The following is a 6890-nucleotide window of genomic DNA, read 5'->3' as shown; positions in this document are numbered from 1 at the left end:
CCCAGTTTTACGGTACAAATAAAAACGTTAAAGAAAAAAGAAAAGAAAGAAGGAAGATTTCCACTAGTGGTCGGTAAAATTAGCTGAACTAATTCTCTGACTCATTCTTGGATTACTTGTTTGGTGTCTCATCAACATCATCATGATGTCTCCCAATCAATCATACGGCTCTACATGTCTTTATATTTAGCGTTGCGAAATTGCAAATATATGTCAAACCTAGTAATGGGGGTGTTATAAGGGTTTTTGAATTCAGAGTTTTTGATATAAATAGGTTTGTTAAGATAAATTTTGTAGCTGATGGAGTGATTAGGTCATGATGATCTCGCGGTAGTCATGGGATTTGATATCATCAACGTGTAAAGAAAAAGTACGCGTGAGAGAGAGAGAGAGGAGCTGAATTCTATATATATACTACTGCATGGTAGAGACGATGAGATAGATGAGACGCTGGGAGAGAGAGAGAGGAGTCGTGGTCATTTCTGGAACCCAAGACCCAGTTGGTAGGGTCAGGGGGGTCTGCTGCTTTTATTACTCTGTTTGTCCTTTTCACCACCTATCTCTCCTTCCCCTGCCCTTTTTATCTCTATCTCCTCCTTCTCACTTCTCACTCACTCACCCATTTCACCATGATCACAGAGACCCATGTCTTCTCTCTCTCTCTCTCTCTCTCGCTCTTGCCTGAGGGTCTAGGGATAATTGGGTTTATGATGAAAGAGTGGAGAAGGAAGGAGGAGGAAGAAGAAGAAAGAAGCTTTTTGTTTTGAGGGGAATGTTGTCTGGCTCGAGGTCACCAACTAGATCTATGATGTTTATCTCAATTTATCAGATTTTTATTCAAAATTTAGATCTTTGAGATACCCATTGAGAGAGATCAAATCATTGATCATGAGTTAATGACGTCGGACCAGGCTTCATTCCCCCCAATTATTGCTTCCACACATATCACTCTGATCATCGCAATCTCCTTTGATTTGTACGTTCTTCGTGGTTTTGCCTTGATCTATTGGTGAGTATCATGATATCCTTGCCTTATGTTTTTGTTCTTAAGTATTCGTTTGTTCTTGTTCGCTTTTTGGACTGTTTTTATATGTGGGTTTTTTTGTAATTAGAGAAATCAGGGTCGTTGGGCATGAGCAGATTGGTGTAATGATGATAGATTTTGACTACTTTTTCCACCCTTTTTCTGACTGAAGAGGGAAAGGATCATCATTGCTCTTTTATTTTTATCTCTAAATTTCATGGATCAGGCAGGGTTGTGCTTCTCTCTGTCAGTCTTTAACTCTTTCAGGTTCATCATTGGGCTGATTTTTTTCATGATGGCTTCAAGAATCTTCTCTGTCCGTTTCTGCTCTTTACCTGATCTATTTCCAAATTGGCTTCTTCTTGCACTTCCACTCCTAAGCCTCAACCCCTTAACATTTCTCGTTAGGGTTTTTTCTTTATGGATTTGACCTTCTCATGCCTAACCCCTTGAGATTTTCTTTATCATATACATTAACAATTGTATGACAGATCATGGTCTTTCAAAAATATTATTCTGTGGGTATCTGGTTTCATCCTTGTCTTTTATACTGCAAGTGATAGTGGGGGGGAATATTGTTGGAGCTGTACGTGTGATCTCCGCCTCTTTTTTGTTTTGTTTCTGGCTTTATCTCTGATTAACCAGGTAGTTCTCTGTTAATGGTTGGATCTCTGAGCCTGGCCAACTCATCTTTTCATGGCTCAAGAGATGGCCTTAGCACTCAGTCTTTTGGAGGTATGCTTAGGTTACTATATTTTATATGTGGGTTGGTTAGGTTCTACTATATATGCTGATCAGTCTTACTTTATGCAAGTAGCTGATATATCAAAGCTGATTTCTTTGATATATCATGTCCTTTATTGATCATTTGAACTTAATTATGTTTGCAAGATATTATGATCCAAAGATGTTACTAGCTTTTGCAATGCGTGTGTTTCACACTACTTCCATTGCTTCAAGAAAAGGTGAAAGAATAACATTTCTCAAGGCTGACAGATGTATGACTAAGCTGTATTTGAGAAGCAACCCCACTTGCAAGAGCTATAGCACACACTATTATTTTCAGCCCTTCTATCATCTACCAGGTTTTCTTTAGAGCAATAGTGTGAATGCGAATTATGATTGTATGGGAGTAATATTTACATACAACAGAAAAGTAAAAGAAAAAGAATGACGTGATAGATTGGATGTGTGATTTTGCTTACACCTTCTAGTCTTGTCTTATACATCCTGAGCAAGTTACAGTCTAGATCTGTGACTTATTAATCTCTTTGATTTTTCTGCAATATTTGATTTCATAAACTGAAAATGTATGCAGTTTTCCTCTAAATTAAATCTAGATATCGTGAACATAATTAGATAGGTGTGAATGTTCTTCTACTTACATATATAACAACAAAAGTATGGCTTTATGTATGCCCTGTGATTTCTAACCCTTTTTGGGAATAGTTATGCGTTATTAAATCAAAAATAAATTAGCATTCCCAGAATGCGTTGCAATTTTAAGTTGGAAGAAGTTGTACAGTGAAGATTAGAATGCAAAAGTGGGCGCGCTGTACAGAAGGAAATACAAAGGAAATTAAATGGTGAATAGAAAGATGAATGAGAGAAGCGTCACCAAAGAGGACAACTGTGATGGGTCTCTAGCGCCTTTGTGGCATTGTGTGGAGTGTTGTGCCTCATTCTGTCATCAATTTCTGAAGCTGAGTCATAAGCAACACTGAATGCCTTTAATGGACTGACTCTTTCTCTCTCTCTCTGTATCGCTTACCATAATACAGTTGAGTCAACATCAGCAGTTACAGCATGGATTCCTCTGTACAGTGTTTAACATGGACTTTATAGCAAAACTATGTGCAAATGAACCCAACGTTTAGTATTTTGAATGGGAATTTCGTGTAATAGGCAATTAGAGTGAGAGGCTGTTTGGCCCCATTTGAAGTCCGAGCAGGTAGAGCATAAACTACTCTGGTGTCGGCGTGCCGATCCGAGCAAGTGGAGTTCGAACAGACTCTCACTGCAACAAAACAGTCCTATTGCACGAGATCTAAATTCCAATATTTCAATTCTAGGTTGGGACTCTAGCTATAGCTAGTAAACTTAGTATTACATCTCCCAACCCACCAAACATTGTCTCTAGCTAACTCACGAATATAAAATGCATCTTAAAGATAAATTAAGCCAAGTATTGTAAGTTGATTTAAGAGCCAAGATATATATATCATTTTTATTATGATCGATGCTCTACATCTGATGAAGATGCATATTTGAAATGCATTTATTCGATCTCGTTAGAGAAATGTTACATGCTACATTTCATTTCACTGATATTACAATATTCATCAGTTCTTTATTTTTATTTTTTTTAACTAGATCAAACCAGTAATATAAAAATGATGAAATACAGTATAATTTGTAACATTTTCCTTCTTGTTGACGTGTAGTATTGATATTAAAATATTAATTGACTTAAAAAATATGCAAGAGCGTGACCTTTCTTGGTTTGGTTTTCTGATCACCTCGAGGTTTGTGTGTGCGTGGGCAAGGTGTGTGAAATGGAAGGGGAGTCTTGGGGAGTGGGGGAGAGAGAGGGAGGGTGAGGGTATACTTTCTTGCAACTTTTCTTGAATTATTGAATGCCACCTTTGAGAAGTCATGGACAGCTTTTTAGATGGACCAAAAGCATCCCAAAAGTTGGACATGGAATCAGCTACACAGTGGTTTTTGTGCTCAGTGATTAATAATTATAATCTCTTTGTGTATATATATATGATCATCCATAACATCCTTGTCTCAAGTGACACAAAGGAATAGCCTAGAAAAAAAAGTAACACAAAGGAATAGGATATATGTTTTTTTTTATCCCAGAAAAGATTCCACACATGCAAGTAAGATTAAAGCTGTACTTTACTTTTGTTAAATTAATTGAGCCATGTTTTTTGTTGAGACCAAGTGTGTGAGTTCTATATATCCTGGAGAGTACCATTCCTGTCAAGTTCTTCCGCTTTGGAACTAGATAATTATGACCTTAGTTGAGCGGAACGATTCATTTTATAATATAGATTAAATTTTATAAATTTAATAGAATATATATTGTCACGCTATTTAAAATTTTTACATGACATTAATTACATCATTAAATGCAATAAAATAAAATTTGAAATATGAAATGCATCATCTCTATTTCACTTAAAATGTATATGATCTTATTTCGCTCAACTAAGGCGTTGTGACTTAAGGTGACAATTCGTATTCGCGTGTTACGTTCGAGTTATGTCAATATATAGGTTTAAGACTATATATGTCAACTATAATCCGACTCATTTAATTAAACAGGTTAAACTACTTCATTCTAACTAGTTAATTTCGTGTTGAGTTCGTGTATATTTTGTGGGGTTCTATAAAAAATTGCCAGTCCTAGTATTACGTGTCAGGTGTAAGGACCCACTCCCAATGACACAATATTGTTCGCTTTTTGCTCTCTCGAATTAGACTTCCAAAGAGGTCACCTATCCTGGTACTACTCTCGCAGAAGCATGCTTAACTACAGAGTTCTGATAGGTTTATAACCATCACAACTTTAAAACGAGTTGTAGGGTGCAAATATACATATAAGCGCATTCTCATTCCTATACTCAGGCGATGTGGGGCGTCACATCAGGTTCGAGTCACGTTGAGACATGAGTATATGACTATATAGGTTAACCTTAACCAAACACATTTAGTTAACTAAAAATGTCATACTCATCAATCTTAACCTACTAATTTGTATTGAGTCCATATCTGATTTGCGAGTCATGTAAAAATTGACATTAGCCGTACTTTGTGTGTTTTTTCTTATTAACATATATTCTTTCGTATTCATTTAAAAAATAAAAAATAAATAAATAAATAAAAAAAGAAGAAGAAGAAGCAGGAGCTTTTGTGTGCTGTTCTGTACGTGCTGTTCTGTTTTTGCCTCTTAATTAGTCTTGGATTGAACATTAAATGCGAGTCTATTTTATACTAAAGAGAGATCAATTAAGTGCAATACTTCTTTTATTCTCTTTGGATATTTGGTCGGTGGCCTGGGGTTTAAATAATAAATTGGTTAATGGATTTTGGAGGATAGACACAAGCATGCCATCTGTGTTTTATACGTATTTTTCAGCTACTTAATCTCATCTGAATAGAAGAGCAATACTAATTATTGGCATTACTAATTGTATAAAGACGTTCATTTTTCCCCTTAATTGATGTAAATTATGATTTTTTTTTTTTCTGCTTGTTTGCTAGCTTCATTAATGTTATTAATTTTATTTTTGTAGTCCTTTCCATTAGTCCATTAGCTGGACGTACAGTCGTCTGTTGAAAAGTTTATCATAAGCCAAGAAGAAAGAGAGGCAATTGCTTGTGAACCTAAAAAAAAAATATTACAAGAGTTTCTAGTGTTGTTTATCGGAATTTGAATTAATTAAATAAATTTTCTCCTAAAAAAATTATGTTACAAATTACAATGAAAATTTACAAGAACATTGGGGCATATATATATGATATTTTTCATATTAGCTAGGTCTTTCAGGTAGAGAAGCTAGATCCGTACATGAAATGTATGAGCTTTGAGGACTAGCTAGCTAGCCTCCATTTTGACCTTAAAGCAGTGTGTAATTAGCCACTCATCTTTCAATACCTTAGAGCATTTCTTTGGTTATTTAACTTCGGATATATGGTAATGGGAGAGGAAGTTGAGACATTTGGAGTTTTTGATCAGTGGTGTTTGTGTCTATAGTTGTCCTTGAACGTTTGTTTAATTTATACATGTTGTATGGTATCCTTGGACATGGAGTGTTATAACCTTTTGGAGTCTTAGGGAAATGTTAGAACAGGTTTTGGTTGGGTGAATTTAGGAAAAACACATTTTGGAGCAAAATGATCGAACATTTTGGGCAAAATGTGTAGAATTAGGGTTTTCAGTGTTGGATTAAGGTTTTAAGAGTAGATTAGAGATTTGCTTAGCATCTTGGCTAATGCTAGAGTACGGACTTGCAGAAAATTAATTGGAAGTTTTCCCTTTAGTATGCCCGAGGCTGGATTTGAGTGTTCGAGGTAAATAATCGTCCATGAAAACGCCAAAATACTATATCATCAAGCATGATTATTTTATTTACAAACTGTGTCTTTCATAAAAATTTGTCATGAGCCCTAACATTTTATAAATGTTGATTTACAAATGCATTGATATCTATTATTTTACCTATGAAATAAATTATGTTTCTCAATAGAAAATATTTTGTTGTGCGAGGTATCGTCATGGAAAATGGGTGAAGAATATGGGGGGTACATACACACTGGTATATGGCCAACTTTATGGCCCAAGCTTTAGTTTAATGTTGTTTGTCTTGGATCAAACGGTTAAAAACTTGGAATGATCGGCACAACCATCCATAGATGGCGGTCATGCCTTACGGCATCGCCAATTGTGTGGATCACTCAAGATCGGACTTGGTCGAACAATTAGTGATGGTTGACTATTATACTTCACTAAGGCACGCACCAGTGTTGTACCTTATTCCTATGGGATTTGCAAACCTCACCGTAAGAGGGTTAAGGGTACAGATATGCCATGTGAAAGACGGTTACGGACTATTAATTAAATATTAATATTATAATGTACACTTCATCAACATAATTTTTGCCTTAACTTGAAATATGTTGCCCTTGGAATTATGCCTTGTCTACTTAAAAAAACATATTATTTTCGTATGCCGGCATAACTACAAAGATAACGATCCCTAGTATAATTTATTCAAACTCATGATGTTTCCAAACGCACAATCTTTATACTTCCAACTAAACCAGGCTCACTGCATGGGATAAAGTTCCATTG

Source organism: Alnus glutinosa, chromosome 13 (assembly GCF_958979055.1).
Source record: "Alnus glutinosa chromosome 13, dhAlnGlut1.1, whole genome shotgun sequence".
In the NCBI taxonomy this organism is placed as follows: Eukaryota; Viridiplantae; Streptophyta; class Magnoliopsida; order Fagales; family Betulaceae; genus Alnus; species Alnus glutinosa.
The sequence above is the reverse complement of the archived record's forward strand: the minus strand, read 5'-3'. Positions refer to the sequence as shown.